The sequence below is a fragment of the Salmo salar genome, chromosome 15, assembly GCF_965601325.2.
Source record: "Salmo salar chromosome 15, fSalSal1, whole genome shotgun sequence".
NCBI lineage: Eukaryota > Metazoa > Chordata > Actinopteri > Salmoniformes > Salmonidae > Salmo > Salmo salar.
Window position 1 is genome coordinate 6,627,266 of NC_138305.1, and position 18,345 is coordinate 6,645,610.

Consider the following 18,345-nt stretch of genomic DNA (forward strand, 5'->3'; position numbering starts at 1 on the left):
CTGTGAGATGGGATGGGGCTGAATCCACCTGTAGACTATATAGACTGTGTGATGGGGCTGAATCCACCTGTAGACTATATAGACTGTGGGATGTGATGGGGCTGAATCCACCTGTAGAATATATAGACTGTGGGATGGGATGGGGCTGAATCCACCTGTAGACTATATAGACTGTGGGATGGGATGGGGATGAATCCACCTGTAGACCATATAGACTGTGGGATGGGGCTGAATCCACCTGTAGACTATATAGACTGTGGGATGGGGCTGAATCCACCTGTAGACTATATCGACTGTGGGATGGGGCTGAATCCACCTGTAGACTATATAGACTGTGGGATGGGGCTGAATCCACCTGTAGACTATATAGACTGTGGGATGGGGATGAATCCACCTGTAGACTATATAGACTGTGGGATGGGGCTGAATCCACCTGTAGACTATATAGACTGTGGGATGGGGATGAATCCACCTGTAGACCATATAGACTGTGGGATGGGATGGGGCTGAATCCACCTGTAGACTATATAGACTGTGGGATGGGATGGGGATGAATCCACCTGTAGACCATATAGACTGTGGGATGGGGCTGAATCCACCTGTTGACTATATAGACTGTGGGATGGGGCTGAATCCACCTGTAGACTACATAGACTGTGGGATGGGGCTGAATCCACCTGTAGACTATATAGACTGTGAGATGGGATGGGACTGAATCCACCTGTAGACTATATAGACTGTGGGATGGGGCTGAATCCACCTGTAGACTATATAGACTGTGGGATGGGCTGAATCCACCTGTAGACTATATAGACTGTAGGATGGAGCTGAATCCACCTGTAGACTATATAGACTGTGGGATGGGGCTGAATCTACCTGTAGACTATATAGACTGTGGGATGGGATGGGGCTGAATCCACCTGTAGACTATATAGACTGTGGGATGGGGCTGAATCTACCTGTAGACTATATAGACTGTGGGATGGGATGGGGCTGAATCCACCTGTAGACTATATAGACTGTGGGATGGAGCTGAATCCACCTGTAGACTATATAGACTGTGGGATGGGGCTGAATCTACCTGTAGACTATATAGACTGTGGGATGGGATGGGGCTGAATCCACCTGTAGACTATATAGACTGTGGGATGGGGCTGAATCCACCTGTAGACTATATAGACTGTGGGATGGGATGGGGCTGAATCCACCTGTAGACTATATAGACTGTGGGATGGGGCTGAATCCACCTGTAGACTATATAGACTGTAGGATGGGGCTGAATCCACCTGTAGACTATATAGACTGTGAGATGGGATGGGGCTGAATCCACCTGTAGACTATATAGACTGTGGGATGTGATGGGGCTGAATCCACCTGTAGACTATATAGACTGTGGGATGGGATGGGGCTGAATCCACCTGTAGACTATATAGACTGTGGGATGGGATGGAGATGAATCCACCTGTAGACTATATAGACTGTGGGATGGGATGGGGCTGAATCCACCTGTAGACTATATAGACTGTGGGATGGGGCTGAATCCACCTGTAGACTATATAGACTGTGGGATGGGATGGGGCTGAATCCACCTGTAGACTATATAGACTGTGGGATGGGGCTGAATCCACCTGTAGACTATATAGACTGTGGGATGGGATGGGGCTGAATCCACCTGTAGACTATATAGACTGTGGGATGGGGCTGAATCCACCTGTAGACTATATAGACTGTAGGATGGAGCTGAATCCACCTGTAGACTATATAGACTGTGGGATGGGGCTGAATCTACCTGTAGACTATATAGACTGTGGGATGGGATGGGGCTGAATCCACCTGTAGACTATATAGACTGTGGGATGGGATGGGGCTGAATCCACCTGTAGACTATATAGACTGTGGGATGGGGCTGAATCCACCTGTAGACTATATAGACTGTGAGATGGGATGGGGCTGAATCCACCTGTAGACTATATTGACTGTGGGATGGGGCTGAATCCACCTGTAGACTATATAGACTGTAGGATGGGATGGGGCTGAATCCACCTGTAGACTATATAGACTGTGGGATGGGGCTGAATCCACCTGTAGACTATATAGACTGTGAGATGGGATGGGGCTGAATCCACCTGTAGACTATATAGACTGTGGGATGGGGCTGAATCCACCTGTAGACTATATAGACTGTGGGATGGGGCTGAATCCACCTGTAGACTATATAGACTGTGGGATGGGGCTGAATCCACCTGTAGACTATATAGACTGTGGGATGGGGCTGAATCCACCTGTAGACTATATAGACTGTGGGATGGGGCTGAATCCACCTGTAGACTATATAGACTGTGGGATGGGGCTGAATCCACCTGTAGACTATATAGACTGTGGGGTGGAATGTTATTCTGAGCCGGATATGGTTGTCCTGTTCCAATGTCCATCGTTATGTTGCATTATAAAACCACAACCTATTATTTCACAATTAATTGCAACAGTTGACTACATAGGCCTTGAGGTTTAATAGACAAAATTAACTGACAAGGAAAAAGCTCATAGTTTGACAAAATTATACATACAAATAATATATACAATAATATATACTTTATAATGTACACTATATAATATACGCTATATAATATACACTATAATATACACTACAATACACACTATAATATACACACGATAATATACGCTATAATATACACTATATAATATACACTATAATATACACTACAATATACGCTATATGATACACACTATAACATACACTATATAATACACACTATAATATACACTATAATATACACTATATAATCAACACTATAATATACAGTATAATATACACTATATAATATACAATATTACACACTACAAAATACACTATATAATACACTGTATAATATACACTATATAATACACTATATAATATACACTATAATATACACTATATAATATACACTACATAATATGCACTGTAATATACACTATATAATATACACTATGTAAAATAACTATAAAATACGCTAAATAAAATACACTATAAAAAGCACTATATAATATACACCGTAATATTCGCTATGTAATATAAACTATAATATACAATATAATATACACTATATAATGTACACTATAACATTCACTATTATATGCAATTTATAATATACACTATACTATATACAATATAATATACACTATATAATATACACCATATAATACACACTATAATATACACTGTAATATACACTATATGATGTACTCTATATAAAATACACTATATAATATACACTAAATAATTTACACTATAGTGTACACTATATAAAATACAGTATATAATATACACTATGTAATATACATTATAATGTACACTATACACTTTATTATATACTACATAATATACTCTATATAATATACACTACATAATATGGACTGTAATATACACGATATAATATGCACTATATAAAATACGCTATATAAAATGCACTATATAATATACACTATAATATACACTAAATAATATACACGGTATTATACACTATTTAAAATCCAGTTAATAATATTCACTATATAATATACACTATAATATACACTATATAATATACACTTTATTATATACTATATAATATACTCTATATAATAAAAAAAGCACTATATAATATACACCGTAATATTCGCTATGTAATATAAACTATAATATACAATATAATATACACTATATAATGTACACTATAACATTCACTATTATATACAATTTATAATATACACTATACTATATACAATATAATATACACTATATAAAATACACCATATAATACACACTATAATATACACTGTAATATACACTATATGATGTACTCTATATAAAATACACTATATAATATACACTAAATAATTTACACTATAGTGTACACTATATAAAATACAGTATATAATATACACTATGTAATATACACTATAATGTACACTATACACTTTATTATATACTACATAATATACTCTATATAATATACACTACATAATATGCACTGTAATATACACGATATAATATGCACTATATAAAATACGCTATATAAAATGCACTATATAATATACACTATAATATACACTAAATAATATACACGATATTATACACTATTTAAAATCCAGTTAATAATATTCACTATATAATATACACTATAATATACACTATATAATATACACTTTATTATATACTATATAATATACTCTATATAATATACACTACATAATATGCACTGTAATATACACTATATAATATGCACTATATAAAATACGCTATTAAAAGTGCACTATATAATATACACAAAAATATACACTAAATAATATACACTATATTATACACTATTTAAAATACAGTATATAATATACACTAAATTATATACACTATATAATACACTATTTAAAATACAGTATATAATATACACTATATAATATACACTATAATGCACACTATATAATCTACACTTTATTATATACTATATTATATACACTATTTAATATACACTAGAATATACACTATGTAATATACTCTATATAATATACACTACATAAATGCACTATAATATACACAATATAATATACACTATGCAAAATACACTATAATATACACTATAATATACGCTATATAATACACTATATAATACACTATATAATATACGCTATGTAGTATACATTATAATATACAGTATAATATACACTATATAATATACAGTATAATATACTCTATTATATACACTATAATATACTCTATATAATATACACTACAGTGGGGGAAAAAAGTATTTCATCCCCTGCTGATTTTGTACGTTTGCCCACTGACAAATAAAGGATCAGTCTATAATTTTAATGGTAGGTTTATTTGAACAGTGAGAGACAGAATAACAACAAAAATATCCAGAAAAATGCATGTCAAAAATGTTATAAATTCATTTGCATTTTAATGAGGGAAATAAGTATTTGACCACCTCTCAATCAAAAAGATTTCTGTTCCCAGGTGTCTTTTATACAGGTAACGAGCTGAGATTAGGAGCTAACTCATAAAGGGAGTGCTCCTAACCGCAGCTTGTTACCTGTAAAAAAGACACCTGTCCACAGAAGCAATCAATCAATCAGATACCAAACTCTCCACCATGGCCAAGACCAAAGAGCTCTCTAAGGATGTCAGGGACAAGATTGTAGACCTACACAAGGCTGGAATGGGCTACAAGACCATCGCCAAGCAGCTTGGTGAGAAGGTGACAACATTTGGTGCGATTATTCAAAAATGGAAGAAACACAAAAGAACTGTCAATATCCCTCGGCCTGGGGCTCTATGCAAGATCTCACCTCGTGGAGTTGCAATGATCATGAGAACGGTGAGGAATCAGCCCAGAACTACACGGCAGGATCTTGTCAATGATCTCAAGGCAGCTGGGACCACAGTCACCAAGAAAACAATTGGTAACACACTACGCCGTGAAGGACTGAAATCCTGCAGCGCCCGCAAGGTCCCCCTGCTCAAGAATACATATACATGCCCGTCTGAAGTTTGCCAATGAACATCTGAATGACTCAGAGGACAACTGGTGAAAGTGTTGTGGTCAGATGAGACCAAAATGGAGCTCTTTGACATCAACTCAACTCGCCGTTTTTGGAGGAGGAGGAATGCTGCCTATGACCCCAAGAACACCATCTCCACCGTCAAACATGGAGGTGGAAACATTATGCTTTGGGGGTGTTTTTCTGCTAAGGGGACAGGACAACTTCACCGCATCAAAGGGACGATGGACGGGGCCATGTGCCGTCAAATCTTGGGTGAAAACCTCCTTCCCTCAGCCAGGGCATTGAAAATGGGTCGTGGATGGGTATTCCAGTATGACAATGACCCAAAACACATGGCCAAGGCAACAAAGGAGTGGCTCAAGAAGAAGCACATTAAGGTCCTGGAGTGGCCTAGCCAATGTCCAGACCTTAATCCCATAGAAAATCTGTGGAGGGAGCTGAAGGTTCGAGTTGCCAAATGTCAGCCTCGAAACCTTAATGACTTGGAGAAGATCTGCAAAGAGGAGTGGGGACAAAATCCCTCCTGAGATGTGTGCAAACCTGGTGGCCAACTACAAGAAACGTCTGACCTCTGTGATTGCCAACAAGGGTTTTGCCACCAAGTACTAAGTCATGTTTTGCAAAGGGGTCAAATACTTATTTCCCTCAATAAAATGCAAATCATTTTATAACGTTTTTGACATGCGTTTGTCTGGATTTTTGTTGTTGTTGTTATTCTGTCTCTCACTGTTCAAATAAACCTACTATTAAAATTATAGACTGATCATTTCTTTGTAAGTGGGCAAACGTACAAAATCAGCAGGGGATCAAATACTTTTTCCCCCCACTGTATATAACGTACACTATAATATACACTATATCAAATACACTATATAATATACATTATATAACTATGTAACTACCCCATGCCTATATAACTATTATATACTACATAATATACACAATATAATATACACTATAATATACACCCTATAAAAACACTATAATTTGCACTATATAATATACATTATATAATCTATACTATCTAAAATACATGATATAATATACACTATAATATACACTATAATATACACCCTATAAAATACACTAATTGTACACTATATAATATACACTATATAATGTATACTATCTAAAATACACTATATAACATACACTATAGTATACACTATATAATATACACTATAATATACACCATATAATATAAACTATATAATATATACTATCTAAAATACATGATATAATATACACTATAATATACACTATAATTTACACTATATAATATACACTATATAATATACAATATATAATTTCCACTATAATATACACCCTATAAAATACACTAATTTACACTATATAACATACACTAAATAATATACACTACAATGTACACTATATAATATACACTATATAATGTATACTATCGCCAGCCCTACTCTGTTGTTTATGATTTTGTTGTCATGGAGGACTGATTGGGCTCATTGATTCTAGTTGAAAAAGAAATTCTGCGCTCATGGAATGGCCTGCTTGAGCACTACTGAAAACTGCTATTTACATGGGAACAATGAATGCCATATGCTGCATTTGCTACAGGCCTATTGTTTAACTTTTTGTATGTGACACTTTGATATATAATTTATAATATCCAAAAAGGTATGTAGCAACTACAGATTGTCCCTTTAAGTCTCATCAAAAGTGCGTAAGTTTGAACATGTGTCCATTAGGCCTATGGATTTAGTTTTTATCAGCATGAATTATATTGAGCAATAAAAGCCCCACTTTTATTCCGTAGGCTTGGATCTGTACTATGCAGCTGTTGCAAGAGTGCATTTTTCACTGGCTGTCCACTGGTTTCAAAAACAATGATTGATAGACAGCTTAAACTTCTTGAATTCAACCATTATTGGGTTAAAATACACATTTAGATTTGTGAACAGTAAGGCGCAAATAGCTAAATGAGAGAGAAGCAGTGTGATTGACATCAATGTGCTATGTAAATATTAATTAATAAGTGATATCCGTATCGAGATGATTACACCGCTGCTGTCATCCTTACCTCCAAGCATTTATTCAAGTTGAAGAATATTTGGATGCCGACAGCAGTCGCACCATTGGAAGACATAGCTTGGATTGTAGCCTATAAAAGCCTATTCCCGCTCTTTTCCCCGCAATCCATTAAACACATTTGGTGTATCATCATAGTGGTCTCTGATTTGTGGTCAGACTCACTCAGGTTGGAACAAACATACATTTGCGCCTTTTTTCAATGCTGGTTTCAATGTCATTGAGAAAACAGAGAAGTGTCAACGATTTCTTTCCGCAAACATCCTTTCTGAATTTAAAAGTAATCCTCAAATTAATCATCTAGTTTTTCAGAAGAATCAGTAATCTGAGTACAATATTGTTGCTGGTAACGTAACGGATTACAGTTACTGTTTTTTGTAATTCCTTACATGTAACGGATTAATGGTTACATTACTCCCGAACCCTGTATATATATATATAGAGAGAGCGAGAGAGAGAGAGAGAGAGCGAGAGAGAGAGAGAGAGAGAGAGAGAGAGAGAGACACACAGAGAGAGAGAGAGAGACAGAGCGAGTGAGAGAGAGAGAGAGACACACACACACAGCGAGAGAGAGAGAGAGAGAGAGAGAGAGAGAGAGAGAGAGACACACACACACACAGAGAGAGAGAGAGAGAGAGAGAGAGAGACACAGAGAGAGAGAGACACACAGAGAGAGAGACAGAGAGAGAGAGAGAGACACAGAGAGAGAGAGAGAGAGAGAGAGAGAGAGAGAGAGAGAGACTACCCTTCTCAAACAGATGTCTGACTGCATGGACCATCTAAGAACCCTAAGAGCAGCTTGTTAGAGTAGATTGTATATCAAAGCGGTTTAGAAGTCCTTGGCTCTGTGGGGCTTCTTTTCAGATTCAGAGACGGACGGACGGACGGACGGTAATACAGATGGAGGATTACTAATGCTTGACGGTTCAGGCTTTCTGAGGTTTAGACTATGTTGTTGGGATGTTCTTTTCACTGAGCTCACTAAGAGTCTTATTATCATATATCACATACTGCAGCTATAATATCATATATGATATATTATTTGTGATTGAATGATTTATTATATTAATCATAATAATATCAGACAATATAATAGATATGATTGTGTAATTTCTTAAGTGCTTATGGAAAAGCTTGGAAAAGCTGAGCTTTGTCTTTAAAACACTATTCATTTTATAGAGTCCTTAGAAATGTAAAAGACAACAAAAGCAATGTAAAAGACAACAAAAGCAATGTAAAAGACAACAATAGCAATGTAAATGCACAAAAACACAAAGAAAGATCTACATTCCTGATACCTCAACATGGGACGAGATACTCCCCCCAGCCTCCCACTTACCTCATGTCCGCATAGGAATTAAATACAACACAACAGATTAGAATCATCTTTTACACCCACTCTAGGCTCCACTCTGGGTTTTAGTGGTCTATAGGTGGTCTAGACTCCACTCTGGGTTTTAGTGGTCTATAGGTGGTCTAGGCTCTACTCTGGGTTTTAGTGGTCTATAGGTGGTCTAGGCTCTACTCTGGGTTTTAGTGGTCTATAGGTGGTCTAGACTCCACTCTGGGTTTTAGTGGTCTATAGGTGGTCTAGTCTCCACTCTGGGTTTTAGTGGTCTACAGGTGGTCTAGGCTCCACTCTGGGTTTTAGTGGTCTATAGGTGGTCTAGGCTCTACTCTGGGTTTTAGTGGTCTATAGGTGGTCTAGGCTCCACTCTGGGTTTTAGTGGTCTACAGGTGGTCTAGGCTCCACTCTGGGTTTTAGTGGTCTATAGGTGGTCTAGGCTCTACTCTGGGTTTTAGTGGTCTATAGGTGGTCTTGGCGCCACTCTGGGTCCTACAAGAGTGTTTGCCTTTGACCGTATTCAGTTTATCATGAATAGCGGGTTGGTTTTTCAGAGTTGTGAATTTTATGAAAACGGATTAGAATATTATTTTGTATATTTTCCTTGATAGTCGGCCATTTGGGTGCATTATGTAGTTCTATGTAGGACCTCTTGTAGCCACATTGCAGAACCATTCTGGCTGCGTTATTTTGTGCTATCTGTAATCTCTTTAGGTCAGCAACACTTGCATTACTCCAGATGACAGAACAGTATTTCATTTGACTATGGATGAGAGCTTGTGAGATTTGTTTTAGAATTTGCTCTGGCATATATTTTGCAATCCTTCTGAGCATACAAGAGGTGCTGATGATTTTGTTGCAGAGCTGTGAAATGTGTGATGACCAAGAGAGACTGTCTAGCAGTACACCTAACAGCCTAGTCTCTGAAAACTCTTCTATGGGTGTCCCGCCAACTGGCAGCTGTACAATGCAGAAAAGTACTATGCAGAGAATTGAATGTGGAAATGTTGTTTGTGATTGTTAAAGTACATTCTCCAATGAACAGAAGGACCAGGAGACAGATCCAGAGAGAGTCTGTCTGTATAATCCAGACCAGGAGACAGATCCAGAGACAGTCTGTCTGTATAATCCAGACCAGGAGACAGATCCAGAGAGAGTCTGTCTGTATAATCCAGGACAGGAGACAGATCCAGAGAGAGTCTGTCTGTATAATCCAGGCCAGGAGACAGATCCAGATACAGTCTGTCTGTATAATCCAGGCCAGGAGACAGATCCAGATACAGTCTGTCTGTATAATCCAGACCAGGAGACAGATCCAGAGACAGTCTGTCTGTATAATCCAGGACAGGAGACAGATCCAGAGACAGTCTGTCTGTATAATCCAGACCAGGAGACAGATCCAGAGACAGTCTGTCTGTATAATCCAGGACAGGAGACAGATCCAGAGACAGTCTGTCTGTATAATCCAGGACAGGAGACAGATCCAGAGAGAGTCTGTCTGTATAATCCAGGCCAATGGTTTCTGCACACTTTCTTCTTCATGTCTAAGGTAGTCTAGCTCGCATATCACCTTCATTTGCTAGATATAGCCAGCCCCAATGCCCATCACCCAGCTAGATATGGCCATCCCCAATGCCCATCACCCTGCTGGGTACGGCCAACCCCAAAGCCCATCACCCTGCTGGGTACAGCCAACCCAATGCCCATCACCCTGCTGGGTACAGCCAACCCAATGCCCATCACCTTGCTGGGTACAGCCAACCCCAAAGCCCATCACCCTGCTGGGTACAGCCAACCCAATGCCCATCACCCTGCTGGGTACAGCCAACCCCAATGCCCATCATCCTGCTGGGTACGGCCAGCCCCAATGCCCATCACCCTGCTGGGTACAGCCAACCCCAATGCCCATCATCCTGCTGGGTACGGCCAGCCCCAATGCCCATCACCCTGCTGGGTACAGCCAACCCAATGCCCATCACCCTGCTGGGTACAGCCAGCCCCAATGCCCATCACCCTGCTGGGTACGGCCAGCCCCAATGCCCATCACACTGCTGGGTACGGCCAGCCCCAATGCCCATCACACTGCTGGGTACAGCCAACCCCAATGCCCATCACCCTGCTGGGTACAGCCAACCCAATGCCCATCACCCTGCTGGGTACAGCCAACCCAATGCCCATCATCCTGCTGGGTACAGCCAGCCCCAATGCCCATCACCCTGCTGGGTACGGCCAACCCCAATGCCCATCACCCTGCTGGGTACAGCCAACCCCAATGCCCATCACCCTGCTGGGTACAGCCAGCCCCAATGCCCATCACCCTGCTGGGTACAGCCAGCCCCAATGCCCATCACCCTGCTGGGTACAGCCAGCCCCAATGCCCATCACCCTGCTGGGTACAGCCAACCCAATGCCCATCACCCTGCTGGGTACAGCCAGCCCCAATGCCCATCACCCTGCTGGGTACGGCCAGCCCCAATGCCCATCACCCTGCTGGGTACGGCCAACCCCAATGCCCATCACCCTGCTGGGTACGGCCAACCCAATGCCCATCACCCTGCTGGGTACAGCCAACCCAATGCCCATCACCCTGCTGGGTACAGCCAACCCCAATGCCCATCACCCTGCTGGGTACAGCCAACCCAATGCCCATCACCCTGCTGGGTACGGCCAGCCCCAATGCCCATCACCCTGCTGGGTACAGCCAACCCCAATGCCCATCACCCTGCTGGGTACAGCCAGCCCCAATGCCCATCACCCTGCTGGGTACGGCCAACCCCAATGCCCATCACCCTGCTGGGTACGGCCAACCCCAATGCCCATCACCCTGCTGGGTACAGCCAGCCCCAATGCCCATCACACTGCTAGGTACAGCCAACCCAATGCCCATCACCCTGCTGGGTACAGCCAGCCCCAATGCCCATCACACTGCTGGGTACAGCCAGCCCCAATGCCCATCACACTGCTGGGTACAGCCAGCCCCAATGCCCATCACACTGCTAGGTACGGCCAGCCCCAATGCCCATCATCCTGCTGGGTACGGAGTAATGTTATCACAATATATGCGGTGGTGAAACCCCACAAGGCGTTGGGTTAGTTGAGTCAGACACACCAACCAACACGCTCACCTCTACTTCAACGCTGTAGGCTCAACAAGGTCCATCTGGGTTGTGCTAATGATAAAGCCTAACATACGAATGTCGGTGAGAGTTAGTGTTAGGCAGGGTCTGTTATATCACAGCTCTGATATCGGTAAGGCAGCCGAGACGTCTGCTGAGTGTCTGAACCCATATCACCTGGCACCCCGACTGACTGACAGGTCCCTCAGCCAATCACCTGGCGCGTCCGGCTGACTGACTCAGCCAATCCGACGAGGGCTTTTGGTCATTGGAGGTGGGGCATCGGGCGATAACTCAGAGAGCGAGGTTGAGGAGGAGTCACCTTGCCAGGAGCAGACAACGTTCTGCCTAATGACCGATGAGAGGAAACATGTCTGGAGGTGTTTGTTATCGTGTCACGTCCCAAAGTCTAGTAGCAGGAGGAGGATCAGATTGTTTCTGACATACAGATGTAGGATCTTCATTTGATCACCCTGCTGAAGAATGTTCCTCCAATGCAGGACATTTTAAACTGATAATGTAATTGTGGTTTTAAAAAAAGGCTTCTGAAGTTTGTAATTTCCAATTAGAAATTTTAGACATGATTTTCACTTACGAAAACTGTCTGTCTCTCTCCGTGTCCCTCTCCTCTTCCCCAGATGGGTGTGGCTCAAATCGGGACCTCTTCCTGAGCCAGTCCCTAATCCCAGCCCTCCCCAGCCCTCCCAACCCCATCCCACAGGAGAGAAAGGGGATCCGGAACAGTCCAGATTCCAGAACCTCGTTGACAAACTCATCTGCCACCACTCCATAGATCAAACAACCACTTCTCATCACGATGGTTACGTCCCAAAATGGAACCCGATCGCCTATGTAGTGCACTACTTTTGACCAGGCTTACTACTTTTGAAGTAGTTGCACTATATAGGAATAGGGTGACATTTGGGATGCATGGCACCACTCCACCAAGCAAACACTACAGTAACCCTCCTCCCATGCCACCGCCTCCCCACGCCCAGCCAGTACTGCCACTTCTCTCCCCTGTATCTCTGTGGCTTCTCCCTCTCCCTGCCTGGCATCATTTAACATTACGATATTTTCCCCGTAGTGTTTACCCACGGATGATGAGGCACCTCATTGCTATGCACGTGGCAGACGAATCATAAACCTATACCATATGCCATCTCAATTTGCTGATGGGCCCAAGCTGTTTTGGTGGATATAAAACCCTTGGATTACGGAGGCTTGATCCTCAGTGAATGGAGAGAGAGAGGGAGAGAGAGAGAGAGACGGGAAAGGGAGGGAGAGAGGGTAGAGGGAGAGAGAAATAGAGAAACAGAGATGGGAGAGAGAGAAGGGGAAAGAGAGAGGGAGAGAGAGGGATGAGAGTAGGAGAGGAGGGATAGAAAGAGAGGGAGAGGGTAAAGATGATAGAGAGAGAGGAAGAGAGACAGGGAGAGAGATAGAGAGAGATAAGGACAGAGAGCAAGGTGGAGTAGACACCTCATCTTTTTCCCATCTCATTGTTTGGGTCAGAAGGAGAGGAATGTAGTGATGAAGACGTTGGTGCTCTGACGGCCCTCACCAACCCCCTAATGTAAGACCTAATCCCCCAGGAGGGCGGTGTTAGTACGACTGGGTGGCTTCAAAACAAAAAAAAAAAAAAAACACAGACAGACAACATGTTTTGTCACCTTTCCCCTCAATGTAATTAGAAAGTAATTAGAAAAACTGTTGAAACAAAGGGAATCATTTTATTTTGGATTTTCCCTGACGTTTTTGAGTGTTCATTAATGATGTTTTCAGGGAAATCTAAAGCTCTTGTTTTTTTCCCCCCCCCCAGAACACGGCCTGTTTACATACAGATAGGTAGCCTAAGCTACTTACCCATGGTCATAACGTAGATTGTTGAATACAGAATGATAGAATTTTGATTTAGTTAAGCCTTGAGATATTATAGAGAGTTTTACACAACAGGGAGGGTGTTATTGCGATTATTAACATTACCTGACGTGATTGCTGGCGACACCTATGACGTCACAAAGTGACAAAATAACTGATCAACAACAACAACAAAAAGGCTTTACCTTTAATCCATTTTCAGGTTTTGACTAATATCAACCTTTGGCTTCTATGACTAAAATGTCTGCCATTTGATGTCCTTAGAGCAGGACTGAAAACCTACAGGACGGTAGATATCCAGGAAGAGGGTTGGACTGAAAACCTACAGGACGGTAGATCTCCAGGAAGAAGGTTGGACTGAAAACCTACAGACATTTTTACATTTAGCAGACGCTCTTATCCAGAGCAACTTACAGTAGTGAATGCATACATTTCATACAATTTCATACAATTTCATACATTTCATTAAAAAAAATTCTATGCTGGCCTCCCGTGGGAATCAAACCCACAACCCTGGTGTTGCGAACACCAGGCTCTACCAACTGAGCTACAGGACGGTAAATCTCCAGGAAGAGGGTTGGACTGATAACCTACTGGACGGTAAATCTCCAGGAAGAGGGTTGGGCAGCCCTGCCTTAGAGGATTAAAAATAAAGGACACTGTTCATTACTAAAATGAAAAATAACAACATCTCAGCTTTGCAATGTTTTAATACAACAACAGCTACATGAAGAGATAATATGATGCCTTAAATTGTGGAAATACATTTTGCTAGTATTCCACCTTCCTAGTGACAACTCCCCCCCGTTGCCCCAGAAAAGTACTGAGGAGCCATAGTATCCACCATAATTCACTGTAACAGAGCTGTAGAACTGTAGCGGTGAGAGACGACTGTCTACTTTTAATGGGTCGGGTTCAAGAGGAGCCCTATAAGGTATCTTCTTTAACGAGTGGACACTCTCTTAATGGCCGGCCCACAGTGATTCTATAATCATTTTCATTGGATAGAATGCTGGAGATCAATCTGATGGACGACTTCATCAACCCTCATAATACAGTTTTATATTGTGCCCTTGCGTCCCAAATGGCATCCTATTCCCCTTTACATAGCGCACTACTTTTGAACAGCCCACTATGGGCCCTGGTCAAAAGTAGTGCACTACATAGGGAATTTTGGTGTAGTTATCGTCATATATTATATTCTAGGCTCCAGACCCTGGATGTTTGGTATGGCCATGAATTCTCCCTTTATTAATCAGTTCGTTAGCTACGATAGTTAAGCGAGTGAAATACACTTCATATTCATTAAGACTAGGTGGAATAGCTATAGAGTTACGTGAGTTTGTGACAATACATTTGGATATGTAGGGTGGATTTCAAACCCTAAATGAGGAAAGTTTTATCTCCATCGTAGCTTTGGCAGTTAGTTGAATTGTTAACTTATCAGACTCAAATATAGACTTAAATGTAGACTCAAATATAGACTCAAATGTACTAGAATTGCCCTGGATGATACTGTATGAACTATTGTTTCAAAAAACTTCATTCTAAGATGAGGAGAACAATGGACATGCTTGTTTTGTTACTGTACAGTGGAGATTATTATCATGACTCATCAACATGCTGTACAGTAGAGATTATTATCATGACTCATCAACATGCTGTACAGTAGAGATTATTATCATGACTCATCAACATGCTGTACAGTAGAGATTATTATCATGACTCATCAACATGCTGTACAGTAGAGATTATTATCATGACTCATCAACATGCTGTACATTAGAGATTATTATCATGACTCATTAACATGCTGTACAGTAGAGATTATTATCATGACTCATTAACATGCTGTACAGTAGAGATTATTATCATGACTCATCAACATGCTGTACAGTAGAGATTATTATCATGACTCATCAACATGCTGTACAGTAGAGATTATTATCATGATAATCCCCTCATGTTTTTCTGGCTTTGCAGCTGCCAATCAAATTACGATTATGATAAATGAGTTTTAGGATTTACAGTGTTAACATGTAGGTGGACAATAACAAAGGGACAATAACAATATATTAAAGGTAACAACAACAACAACAACAAAAAACATCATGGTACCAGATTTAAAGTTAGAAATGAATCTATTGCCTTTACGGTTCATCCACCATTGAAAAATAATCTGTGCCCAACAAGTGATTGACCAGTACCTCAGTGACATACTGTATAAAATCATTGTTCACAATATGTCCCTATTCCTCCCCTGTCACGAACGTCGTTGTAATGAGTAGACCAAGGCGCAGCGTGCATTGAGTTCCACATGTTTATTAGATGAAACTCACAGAAAACAATAAAGAGCAAACCGAAACTTGAAGCTAATGTAGTGCTCGCAGGCAACTATACATAGACAAGATCCCACAACAAACAGGTGGGAAAAGGCTGCCTAAATATGATCCTCAATCAGAGACAACGATAGACAGCTGTCTCTGATTGGGAACCATACCAGGCCAACATAGAAATACAAAAACTAGAGTACCCACCCTAGTCATACCCTGACCTAACCAAAATAGAGAATAAAAAGGCTCTCTAAGGTCAGAGTGTGATATCCCCTTCCTCTTGTTGTTTGTTCTGCTGACCATCACAGGGTGTCCATCACAGTGTCCATCACAGGGGGTCTAGTGTATCCATGGGGACAGGCTCCTCCGTGGACAGCTGTATGGAGAGAAGGACCTTCAGATAATATTGAGAGAGATAGCTAGGAATCTCTCAGGGCTCTATTGTCTTGCCTGGCCTCGTCTCCCTGGTAACAGCTCTCGCCACAGCTGTGGGTCCCTGTCCATCTCTCTCTCCACAGCTGTGGGTCCCTGTCCATCTCTCTCTCCACAGCTGTGGATCAATGTCTGTCTCTCTCTCCACAGCTCTGGGTCCCTGTTTGTCTCTCTCCACAGCTGTGGGTCCCTGTCTGTCTCTCTCTCCACAGCTGTGGGTCAGTGTTTGTTTGTTTGTTTGTTTGTTTGTTTGTTTATCTCCACAGCTGGGGGTCCCGGGTTTGTCTGTCTCACCTGGGGTTACCCCAGGACAGGACATGATGCCAATACTGTGTACCCCATCCTGACTTCTGTCAGTACCCTCCCCTGAAACACTGTATACCCCATCCTGCCTTCTGTTAGTACCCTCCCCTGACACACTGTGTACCCCATCCTGCCTTCTGTTAGTACCCTCCCCTGACACACTGTATACCCCATCCTGCTGTGATGGCCAACTATGCCATGTTCCTTCATTGTGATGGCCAACTCAACCAATCAAATGTATTTATAAAGCCCTTTTTACATCAGCCGATGTCACAAAGTGCTATACAGAAACCCAGCCTAAAACCCCAAACAGCAAGCAATGCAGATGTAGAAGCACGGTGGCTTAGGAAAAACTCCCTAGAAAGGCAGGAACCAAGGAAGAAACCTAGAGAGGAACCAGGCTATGAGGGGTGGCCAGTCCTCTTCTGGCTGTGCCGGGTGGAGATTATAACAGAACATGGCCAAGATGTTCAAATGTTCATAAATGACCAGCATGGTCAAATAATAATAATCATAGTAGTTGTCGAGGGTGCAACAGGTCAGCACCTCAGGAGTAAATGTCAGTTGGCTTTTCATAGCCGAGCATTCAGAGTTAGAGACAGCAGGTGTGGTAGAGAGAAAGAATCGAAAACAGCAGGTCCGGGACAAGGTAGCACGTCCGATGAACAGGTTAGGGTTCCATAGCCGCAGGCAGAACAGTTGAAACTGGAGCAGCAGCACAACCAGGTGGACTGGGGACAGCAATGAGTCATCAGGCCAGGTAGTCCTGAGGCATGGTCCTAGGGCTCAGGTCCTCCGAGAGAAGAGAAAGAGAGAAAGAGAGAAAGAGAGAGAATTAGAGCATACTTAAATTCACACAGGACACCAGATGAGACAGTATAAATACTCTAGATATAACAGACTAACCCTAGCCCCCCGACACAAACTATTGCAGCATAATTACTGGAGGCTGAGACAGGAGGGGTTGGGACACATTGTGGCCCCGTCCGACTATACCCCCGGACAGGGCCAACCAGGCAGGATATAACCCCACCCACTTAGCCAAAGCACAGCCCCCATACCACTAGAGGGATTTCTTCAACCACCAACTTACTGCCCTGAGACAAGGCCGAGTATAGCCCACAAAGATCTCCCCCACGGCACGAACCCGAGGGGGGAGCCAACCCCCAACTATGCCATATCCCTTCATAGTGTTGGCCAACTCTGCCATGTTCATTCATTTTGATACCAATCTTGACAGATATCAAGAGCTGCCAGGAAAGGCAACCCCTTTGGCTTACATGGAAAAGAGAAACTGTCAGTCAGAAACGAACTACTTTATTATATT